The sequence below is a fragment of the Zophobas morio genome, unplaced genomic scaffold, assembly GCF_036711695.1.
Source record: "Zophobas morio isolate AGI-343-1 ecotype UQ-CSIRO unplaced genomic scaffold, CSIRO_AGI_Zmor_V1 ptg000018l, whole genome shotgun sequence".
Classification (NCBI taxonomy): domain Eukaryota; kingdom Metazoa; phylum Arthropoda; class Insecta; order Coleoptera; family Tenebrionidae; genus Zophobas; species Zophobas morio.
In genome coordinates, this window is record NW_026972123.1 from 2,542,058 (window position 1) to 2,554,195 (window position 12,138).

Consider the following 12,138-nt stretch of genomic DNA (forward strand, 5'->3'; position numbering starts at 1 on the left):
CCCACAGTAGGTTGATGTCGAAAGAATACTCTCCGCACTGTTCGTTCAAAACATGCGTTTCATGCTTCTCTTCGAAGTGTTTAAATAAGTCAACCAGTTTCCCGATCCATTCGCACGCTTTATTTGGTATTAAACAGTCAACCGGGCGATAAATGCAGTAGCTTTCATGCTGCTTTAAATCGTCGTAAAGCACTACATTTTCGCAACCCTCCGATTGAAATTTACATGGAAACTTGAATTTTTTCAGTATTGCATCTAATCTTGTGTTTGGCAAGCTATTCCACTTATTTTCTTCGTTCTTGGTTTGGAAACAATCGTGACAAACGTCGCCAATATTTTCAACCGTCATCACTGGAGTCACCAACAAATTTTTGCAAACGCTGCACGAAAAAACGTTATCTTGCAACATCTCCACGAAGTCTTGGATGTTCTCGTTCGCCATTACGGACCTGTCGAGATTATAACATTTTATCACGATTTTTAGGTTGGTATTTCTTAACTTAGATAAAATCAAAATGAACCTTGGTCGCATGAGATAAGATTAAGTTTAAAAACTGCTAAGAGTAGAAAATTGGGTGATCCATTCACTCTACACAAACTTTATTTTATAAGTATATAGATGGTATAGTAGTACATTAGTCTCTCCAACAGGATTTTTTTAAACATTTGTTTTAGTTTAATTATTTAAAAGAAATTACACAAACAAAGCTACATTTACATACCTACGATACAAAATCTCCGATATAATTCGAAACAATTTTGTTGCACGTTTAGGAATCACAATTGATCACCTGGAACTAGATAATTTGTATGTGACAATCATGGAAGTGCAATGTGATTGTCATGCTCACCACATATAAAAAAATTGGTCTAAAGAGTTTAGACAGTACTTCCCTCGCTGTCGGAAACTTGACGACTGCATGCCTATTGTGTTTTTTTTCTCATTATATTTTTGTGGTGGGAATTTAAAAAAATATTGCGATGACGTCATCAACATTTTTGCAAGGACACGTAGATCAGTTGGGATAGATGTAGTGTAATACTAAGAATAAAATTATTATATTCTCAAATTTTCGGGAAAATGAATTGGGTCGTTTTGAATATTGATTTGTAATAATCAATAAAATAACGAAACAATTTACTCACGTATACGTATCAGAGGCAACTGAAAATCGTGTATGTATAAACATTCTTAATTTAAGATGACAGGCGTAACAGCATACGTGAGAGTCAAACAGAGAAACTGTAAACAAAACGACCATCGGTTTTATTGCTTCGACAATAATCACTAGACTTCTTCTAAAATTTGATCATTTATGCCTCGTTTAATTTTATATCAAAACATGTTCTTGTGAGAGTTTACCCAAAAGAAATTTTTAATATTTTGTTCTTAAACTCCACTAAACAAAAATTAACAGTGTTTGTATTTCTAGGAATTGTTATTTTTAGAATCTTCTACACATAGAGAAACTTCCAATTTTAGTTATTCAATTTTTCGAGTTTTTCATTTTTGATTTTTCGATTATTCAATTTTTCCATTTTCAGTTTTTAGATTTTTTAGTCTTTTTACTTTTCCGATACTCGACTTTTCAATTTTTCGTTTTCTTTTTCGATTTTCGATTTATCAACATTCCAAGTTTTGGATTTTTCATCCTACCGGGAAGATTTTTGTATTCGGATTTTCGACTTTTGTTTTTTTATGCTCGATTTTTCGATTTTCCAACTTTTCCGTTTTCAATTTTTTGATTTCTCCAGTTTTCGATTTTTCGATTTTCGGATATTCAGTTTTTTAAACATTCGATTTTTCAATTTTTTTTTATTTAACCACTTTCTGGAAGATTTTTCTTTTCTCGATTTTCGGCTATTCTATTTTTCTTTACCGATTTTCAAATATTCAGTCTTTTTGCTTTTCGATGTCTTTTTACAATTTTTCCTATTTTTGATTTTCGATTTTTCAATTTTTCCACATTCCGTAAGATTTTCGTAATTTTGTCGATTTTTCGATTTACAGTTGTTGATTTTTTGATCGAATTTTCAATCTTTTTACTTTCCGATTTCTCGATTTATCAATTTTTCGGTTTTTCAAATTTCTGGAAGATTTTTCACAACAAGAAACTTACAACACGGTTAAAACGGTCCATTTTTGGAAGGAAATATGGATTTTGCAATTACGGGGCGGAACCTAATTCCAAAATCGATATTCCCTTATACAAATTTTCCATTTTAAACATGTTTTAAGTTTCATGTTGTGAAAAGAAATCTACACATACTAAGAACAAAAGGCAATATGTAGCCCCGCCCACCCGCCCTATCTCAATTGAGATGATTATTTTTATTCACAGTGAACCAAGAGGGTGGAACGTAACTGCAAAATACTTATTTCTTTACAAGAAATTAAAAACATGCTTTTGAGTATCGTGTTGTTCAAAGAATACCATGTATATTAAGAAAAAAAAAGCAAAATATAACTTCATTACTATTTAGATCAGGGCAATTATGGGTGGGGCTTAATCTTTGGTTTTACTTTTTTCTTAATTTCTTGTAGAGAAATAATAGAGATTTTGCAATAAAATTCCGCTTGTTTGGCTCTTGACAATTAAAAAAAACATCACAATTGAGATAGGGCGGGTGGGTGGGGCTTATATATTTTACCTTTTTCTTAATACAACTACGTAGTCTTTTCAGAATAAGAAACTTAAAACATGTTCAAAATGGTAAATTCTTGCAGACACATATGAATCTTGCAATTAAGCCCCGCCCCTCGATCTGACATCGAATGAAAAATTCATCACAATTGAGAATTGAGAATTAATGTACATAGTATTCTTTTAACAACACGATACTCAAAAACGTGTTTTTAATTTCTCGTAGAGAAATAAATATTTTGCACTTAAGGTCCGCCCTCTTGGCTCACGACGAATAAAAAAAATCATCACAGTTGAGACAGGGCGGATGGGAGGGGCTACATTTTGCCTTTTTTTCTTAATACGTGTAGACTTATTTCGACAACAAGAAACTTAAAACATGACTCCATTCATTTAATTTCAAGACTGTTTCTAATTTTATTACATGAAAATTAAACAATACATAATTCCTATAATAAACTATACATATTTAAATCTGTAAACTTATATACATATAAAGACTTATATGACTTTACATGTATGCATATCCAACCCTATTCATTATTCGTGTTGATACAAACAGTAGTTTTTTTTATTTCGCAGTAAAATTTTATTTTATTTTGAAATGAATCTTCGTACGGTAGTAAATTGTTGTTCATGAAGGAAGTTTCGTTGTCATTTCTGTCTAAGCAACACTCTGATTTGGTAATGAAACATTGTGCATCATCTGAACTGACCAAGCGAACAATGAAGTAATATTTATCGCGCTTATTGTACTTGGTCAAAATTCGCACAAAACATGAGCAAGAATTCTGATGATGCGTAAAAGACAACTCAAAAATGTTACCATATTCGAAAAAATATAGCTTACGAGTATAAGTAAAAGGGATTGGAAAAATACTTGTTTCGTATACGGTTCCCTTAACTAAATCACAAGTATGTTGAACTTTAAAATGATTTCGACAAGCAGCGAAATTTCCTTTGAATTCACAATTATTCTTAGGGCATTCATACGTCTGATACGTGCAACCATCTTCATGTTCATCTATTTCGCTCCCCAAAAGCGTCGAAGTGCAACCAAATTGACTATAAACGCACTCGTATTGCGCAAATGGGGTTAGAGCTTCCAGAGAAAAATTCCGGATGTTTTGTACGGGAAAAGCTTTCCGGCAAGTCAGACACCGCGAAAGATTGTTGCGACACGATTGGCAGATGCTGTGACCACTACAACACAGCAAAATGGGTTGTCTCATTATATCTTTGCAAACGGGACATTCCAAATGCTTCGTAATTTCATAATTAACGTCTTTTAGTTCGTATTTTTCAGGTTTGATCACAACTTTAACCACCTCATCTTCCTGCATAACTTCTTTCAAAGTGGAAAGTTGAATCTTTTGACCGTTTCGTTCGTCAAAGGCAACATCGAACGACAAAGCTTGAAGCTTTGCCTCGAATACGTTACTTTTACCCGTATATTCCACGACCATATTTGACTCCCCTTTCAAGAATTGCAGTAAACTGTTGTCATCGTTCGATTTCTCGATTTTCAAAACATGAGTCTTGTTGTTGTAGGTAAGCAATTTGGTGATTGTGCCGAAATTTCTTGGGTCGATCTCGAAAGAGTATTCTCCGCACTGTTCCTTCAAAACGTGTGTTTCATGCTCCTCTTCGAAGTGTTTGAATAAGTCCGCCGATTTTCCGAGCCATTCGCACTGTTCCTTTGGCATTAAGCAGTCAACCAGGCGATGACTGCATTTATTTTCGTGCTGCTTTAAGACGTCGCAAAGTACTTCGGTTTCACAACCCTCCGACTGAAATTTACATGGGAGCAATAATTTTCTCAAAATGGTGTCCAATGTTGTGTTCGGCAAGCTATTCCAATTATTTTCTTCATTCTTAGTTTGGAAACAAGGATGACAAACGTCTCCGATATTTTCGACCATCATCACTGGAACCGCTAACAAGTTCTTGCAAACGCGGCACGAAAAGACGTTCTCGTTCAACATTTCCTTTGCGAAGTTTTGGATGTTATTGTTCGCCATCACGGACCTGTGGAAATTATAATAGTTTAGTAGGATTGTTTACCTTGTTTTGAAAAAACTAGAACCTGTGAAAAATTTTAACTTAACGTTAATTACTTGACTGACTTATTAATTTAATTAAAATGAATATGAACGTTGTTTGTAAAAGAAAAAATATTATCATCATTTTTTATTCTACATATCAACTTTTCTTTTTATTCTTTTTGTTGTTAAATTTGACCAGTACCGTTCCTGACGATGTCATAAATCGCAAAATAACCACTGGTACAATCGCACGCAAATGTTTTGAGCCTATGGACGGATCGTTTTTGCCTGCCCTCACCGAAGAAGGCGGTCCAAATCCTTCAAGGGCAGAATTTGTAGGTAGGCTCAAACTACAACGAAACTCACATTTTACGTTATAAAATTTTATTGACAATAACGGGACGGACAGTAGTTATATATAAATTTGGTAAGAAATATTTATGGCTCACACCAGTTCTCTCGAATTTGTCGGAGAAGATTTAGCAGGTAGTTGTTCCCATAAAATAATGGTCACTTTCGTTCGTGAGTAACGATGGTCCGGACATGAATTATTTTGCTTTCTAACATCTTTCGACCAATTGTTCCGTATAAAACATTTCATCACTTTTTCAAATAAAATACTCTTAAAAAAAACGATATTGTCGTTGAGTGACATGTAACTGGCATAATAATAAAAACGTGCCATTTTTGTTAACTGATATTTTTTTCATAAATGTCGCAAAATTATTAAATTTGTCTAGTCATCCCCACCAATAATGTGATGACATTACTTCAAATTTATGCATAGAAAATGGGTTTTAAATTGTATACGGTAACATAGTCCTACACATGTAGTTTATGACTCCGTGTTGAGTTTTTATCCAAAACGTCCAGATTTTTGGAAAAAAAAAATCAAAATTATAAAACAATATTTTGCAATTTAATTTTGAATTTGCAAAATCGAATACTTTGAAATCTTGCAGATGTTTTAAAATCATGATAAACATGATACATTTTTAATTAAAATATATTTGCTTATCCCCTCTAAAAAGATACCTAAAAATCCACAAAAATTCTGAAAATACATATTCGAAAAAATTAAGGCAAAAATGAATTCAGGAAGTCGTAATCTATAGAAAAATCCCTAAGGGTAATTTTCATAAGTGGTTGAATAAATTTATGACGTCACCTCAAAATTTTGCAGAATAAATCCTATCTTAAATGTATAAAATATGATGAGTTTTATACTTGTGATTTATCACTGCATTAATATTTTTTAGATTTGGTTATACAGGGTGTCTCAAAAAAGTTAATGACTGAGTCAATTTATTTTATTGAAGAAATCAAGTATAGCAAAACTGAATACTTTGAAATATTGTAGATGTTTTGAAGTTTTTGTAAGCATGGTAACTTTTTCGAAAATTTGATTAATCAAATATGCGCAAAATCAAAAATCGGAAAAACTGAAATTCACTAATGCAAAAAACAGAAAATCGAAAAATACAAATCGTAAAAATCGAAAATCTAAAAATCGCTAATCAAAAAATCGAAAATTCAATGAATCAAATACCTAGGTCGATCGAAAAGTGGAAATTCACAAACCTCAAAAATCGAAAAATAGAAAATTAAAAACGGGAAAATCAAAAAATCGAAAATTCAAAAATTTGTAATATTGAAAATTAAAAAAATCAAAAACAAAAATAAAAAAAATCGGAAATTAAAATAATCAAAATATATAAAGTAAAAAAAAATTGCAAAGCCTAAAAACTGAAAAAGCAAAAAATTGGAAAAACAAAAATTCGAAAAATCTAAAATCGAAAAAGTGGAAAATCGAAAATCTGAATAAAGAAACTTGGAAATTCTGAAAATTGGAAAATCAAAAACCAAAAAATCGGAAAGTAACAAAATTGAAATCTAACAGTTGAGAATGGAAAAATTGAAAAACCGAAAATTCTAAAAACCGACAATGGACAAATTGGAAATCGCAAAATTTAAATTGAAAAATTGAACATAGAAAAATCGATGAATTGAAAAATCGAAAATTCGACGACTCGAATTTTCTAAAAATCGAAAAATCATAAAACTGAAAAATCCAAAATTCTAATCATCGAAAGTCTGAAAACTGAAAATCGAAAATTCTGAAAAGCGGAAAATAGAATAACGAAAAATTTAAAAGAAAGAAAATTGAAGTCTAAAAACCGAAGAATGGAAAAATTAAAAATCAAAAATTTGAAAAATCAAAACCGAAAAATTCAAAGATTTAAAAAGAAAATCGAAAAATCAAAAATTTGAAAATTGAAACTCGAAAATTTGGAAAATCGAAAATTAAAATAATTGAAGTCTAAAAGCTGAAAAATGGAAAACTGAACAATCGAAAATTCGAAAATCAAATATCGAAAAATCGGAAAGCCGAAAAATCGAAAATTTGATAAATCAGATATACGAAAAAAATCTGAAAATACAAAACTGGAAAATCAAAAATCTAAAAATGGAAAAACCGAAAATCGAACATTCAATGAATCTAATACTTAGGTCGATCGAAAAACTGGAAATTCACAAATCTGAAAAATCGAAAATTTGCAAGATTGAAAAACCGAGAATTGAAAAATCAAAAAACCGAAAAATGGAAAAATCAAAAATCGAAAAATAGGAAAACCGAAAATTCGAAAATTCATAATATTGAAAACTCTAAAAGTCGACAATTCAAAAATCAAAAAACTGGAAAGTAAAATAATCGAAAAATCGAAAAGTAAACAAATTGCAAAGCCTAAAATCTGACGAACAGAAAAATCGAAAAATCGTAAAATCAAAAAGTGGAAAATCGAAAACTGGAAATTAAAAAATCGAAGATTGGAAAATCGAAAAATCGAAAATCGGAATATCGAGAATCGACAAATTAAAAAACCGAAAAATCGAAAAATTAAAAAATCGGAAAACGAAAAATTAAGAAAAAAACGAAAATTCAAAAATCGAATAATCCGAAACTAAAATAAGAGAAAAGTAAAAATTGCAAAGTCTCAAAACTGACGAACAGAACAATCGGAAAATAAAAAAAATCGAAAAATATCTAAACATGGAAAATTGAAAAATCGAAAATCGGAAAATGGAAAAACCGAAAAATCGAAAATCGAAAACTCGATGAAACAAATACTCGAAAAAGCGAAAAGTAAAAAAATTGCAAGGCCTAAAAATTGAAAAATCAAAAAACCGAAAAATGGAAAAATCAAAAATCGAAAAATAGGAAAACCGAAAATTCGAAAATTCATAATATTGAAAACTCTAAAAGTCGACAATTCAAAAATCAAAAAACTGGAAAGTAAAATAATCGAAAAATCGAAAAGTAAACAAATTGCAAAGCCTAAAATCTGACGAACAGAAAAATCGAAAAATCGTAAAATCAAAAAGTGGAAAATCGAAAACTGGAAATTAAAAAATCGAAGATTGGAAAATCGAAAAATCGAAAATCGGAATATCGAGAATCGACAAATTAAAAAACCGAAAAATCGAAAAATTAAAAAATCGGAAAACGAAAAATTAAGAAAAAAACGAAAATTCAAAAATCGAATAATCCGAAACTAAAATAAGAGAAAAGTAAAAATTGCAAAGTCTCAAAACTGACGAACAGAACAATCGAAAAATAAAAAAAATCGAAAAATATCTAAACATGGAAAATTGAAAAATCGAAAATCGGAAAATGGAAAAACCGAAAAATCGAAAATCGAAAACTCGATGAAACAAATACTCGAAAAAGCGAAAAGTAAAAAAATTGCAAGGCCTAAAAATTGAAAAATCAAAAAATCGAAAAAACGAGGATCGAAAAAAAATCAAAAAATCGAAAAGTGGAAAATCGGAAAGTAACAAAATTGAAATCTAAAAGCTGCAAATTGCAGAACCATAAAAACTGAAACAAACAGAAAAATCGAAAAACCACAAAAGCGGAAAAACGAAAATCGAAAAATTGCAAATCGAAAAATCGAAGGTCGAAAAATAAAACAGATTTATAGACAAATGTTAAGTTTTTTTTGGCAATAAGTGTAAAATGTTGAATTTTATGCTTTGAAGGGGTCTTTGCTTTTTTGTTATTTTTATTTTATTAATATGATTTTATTGATGATAATATTTTCCTGTGATTGTTTAATATTTAAATGCAGTGTACAGAGACAGGGATGTCAGCACTCTGTTTACCAAACTCACAAAAGGCAATGCGATTACACTTTTTTGCTATCTATAAATTTCTGCTTGAAAATTCTTTGGTATCATAAAATCTATCTCTCCCTTTCGTACTGTCGGAGCCAACGTACCTATATTCAATATTCGGCGCCGGATTAAAAAACCGACCGCGTCAGCCAGTTTGTATGTACCCGTTTCCATTTGTGCAGTATAAGTAGTCCTCTCTTAGGAATTGTAGTAACTTATAGCTGCAATTTTATTTGCTTTACTGCACACATTGTCATATTGCTTAATTATGGAATATTGTCGTAGACATATCCTACATCCCTAATATAGCTTGAATAAATGTATTCCAATAATAAAATTCCATTTAATTAATATCATTCATTTAATTAAAAGGGGGAATCACATCAAAACAACAACGTAGAAATGTCATCATATTTCTGTAAAAATTTTACTCGCCTATATCCTTCTTAATGCTATTGTCAGGTACTTCAAAGGCTGGTCAAATAAGCTTAAGGTATTTAAAAGGTGGTCTATTGTGTGGGCCACAAATTACAGCTTACCGCCTCAGCTAATATTTTGGGTTGCCTAACTTACCAAAATTTGACCAAAATGCTTTGCAGTTTTTTTACAATAACTAAAAGAAGTAAAGTTTTAACAGAAAACGAAAAATCGCGCCTAAAGTAGAAAAAAATTCTCTATTACCTCGATATTTTTTAAAAGCATACCGAGTTATAGTTTTCGCTAAAAATTCGCTCGGGTTTTACGCACTTTATTTTTTATTTTAAAAACTGATACGTTTTTTAAAAAATACAAAACTCTTCCTTAAAGATTTTTATGTCATGAGCATGAGCACGCACATGTATCGCCCTGCTCTTCAACTGTTAAAATGAAGGCGCAAAATGGGTTGGCGTTTTGCCTTATTTTGGCATCTTTTAATGACTGTGTGGCGGAGCCGATAATTACTTGACAGACTTATTAATTTAGTTAGCATGAATATGAACGTTGTTTGTAACAGAAAAAATATTATTATCATTTTTATTCTACATGTCAACTTCTCCTTTTTATTCTTTTTGTTGTTAAATTTGATCAGTACCGTTCCTGACGATGTCATAAATCGCAAAATAAGCACTGGTACCAACTGCACGAATTACTAGAACCGTACACACTAACTACTTTGAATCACTTTTATTATCTACTTATACTTAAAATGAGCCTCAATAAGTGAATTTTCAGCCACGTGGTTTTATAATTTATGTAACATGAACTGTGAATTTACAGATAACTGAAACAAGAATTACCAATTGACGAATTCGTCACATTTCAGATAAAACAAATAATAATAAATAATAGTTTAATACACAGAATATTTATATTTATACTTACTTAGGTTTAATCCACTAGTGTCACTATGACTATCTAACTGTCGTTGAAGTTGAAAAGAAAGTGTGTTCGGTGTTCAAATTTCGGCGTACTTAAAGGGTTTGTGGAAAAAGAGTGGGGTTTTGGCGGATGTTCGGTTGCAGTTTGTCGTAGTGGGGGTTTAAGTTGACTACTAATTAATGCAATGTATAATATATTTTTAAGAGGAAGATGAATAACTCTTCAAACTACTTACCTGATTAGAAATATTGTACTACAAGGGTAAACATAGTATAACGACAACGAAATAAAAATAGTGAATTTTAATACCATTATTAAATATCTATATTTACCTCTTCACCAAAACCCTCGTATTTATGAGGGTTTTTCTGAAGAGCTAATAATCACTTGACTTCCTCTGTAGAATTTTACTCACAAGGAATTTTATTTTTTAATTCTCTGAACAAAAGTTAAGAATATTTGTATTTCTATGAATTATTTCTTTTTCTATACATAGAGAAGCTTCTAATTCTAATTTTTCCATATTTTTAGTTTTCATTTGCCCAGTTTTTTGTTTTTAAATTTTTTGATTCTTCGACTCTCCGATTTTCGAGTTTTAATCTTTTTACTTTTAGTACTCGATTTTCAGTTTTTAAACTTTTCGACTTTTTGCTTATTTTTGATTTTTCACTTTAATAATAGTAATAATAATAATAAGCCATTTATTGTTGTATAAAGATAATACAGCAAAGCTAATATATGAATTTGACCAAACAAGGATTAATATCAATGTTAAAAACATTAGATAATATTTGTTCCAGAGTGGCTGAGTTTTTAATTTTAATTTGAAAGCACAGGTTGAAACCGCCCGCCCACCCCATCTCCATTGTGATGATTTCTTTTTATTGTTAGAAACTTAAAACACGTTTAAAATGGTGAATTTTTGTAAGTAAGTATGTATTTTACAATTAGGTTCCGCCCCTAGGTCTGTCAACGAATGAAAACTTGGTATTTTTTGAATAACGCGATACTCATGTCTTATATGTTAATAGAGCAATAATAAGGATTTTGCAATTAAATTCCGCTCTTTTGGCTCTCGACGATTAAAAAAAATCATCACAATTGAGACAGGGCGGGTGGGCGGGGCTTATATTTTGCTTTTTTTCTTAACATACGTAGTCGTCTTTTCAGAACAAGAACCTTAAAGTTTAAAATGGTAAATTCTTGTAGACAAATATGAATCTTGCAGTTACGCCCCGCCCGTCGATCTGACAACGAATGAAAAATTTATCACAATTGAGAATTGAGATCGGTGCGGGTATGGGTGGGCCTAATATTTGGCTTTATTTTTTCTTAGTATACATGACATTCTTTGAACAAGACGCTTTTAATTTTTCATAGAGAAATAAGGATTTTGCCTTTTTTTCTTAGTATGTGTAGGTCTTATTTCGATAGCAAGAAACATAAAACATGTCTAAGATGGTAAATTTTTGTAGTAGTCAACTTAAAGTTGAACATTAAGTTTGTATCAACGGCAACTTGGCGACGGAGTTTATAAATGACAATGTTGAGCTATAAAAGCAACGTCAACAGGAACAGCAACTGCAACGGGAACTAGATGCGAATGTCGCGACGGGTGTTCCAGAACAAGCCTAGAAGCGGTGACGGAGATCTTCGAGAAGGACCGCGCGGCTGTTTAAATGGGAACCACCGTAGTCCAGAGAATGGGGGAAGTCTAGTCAAGTCCATTCCAGTCGTCTGTACATAATCACTGTGTAATCAGTCGTGAATTCGAGTTATCGTAACAATATCATCAAAACTGAAGAAATTATACCACTATTTGACACAACGAGTGTGCATATCGTGAATTAGGTACTTAATTACCATTATAATATACGTTAAATTTGAAAATTGGTTTAAAATCTCCTGACGGA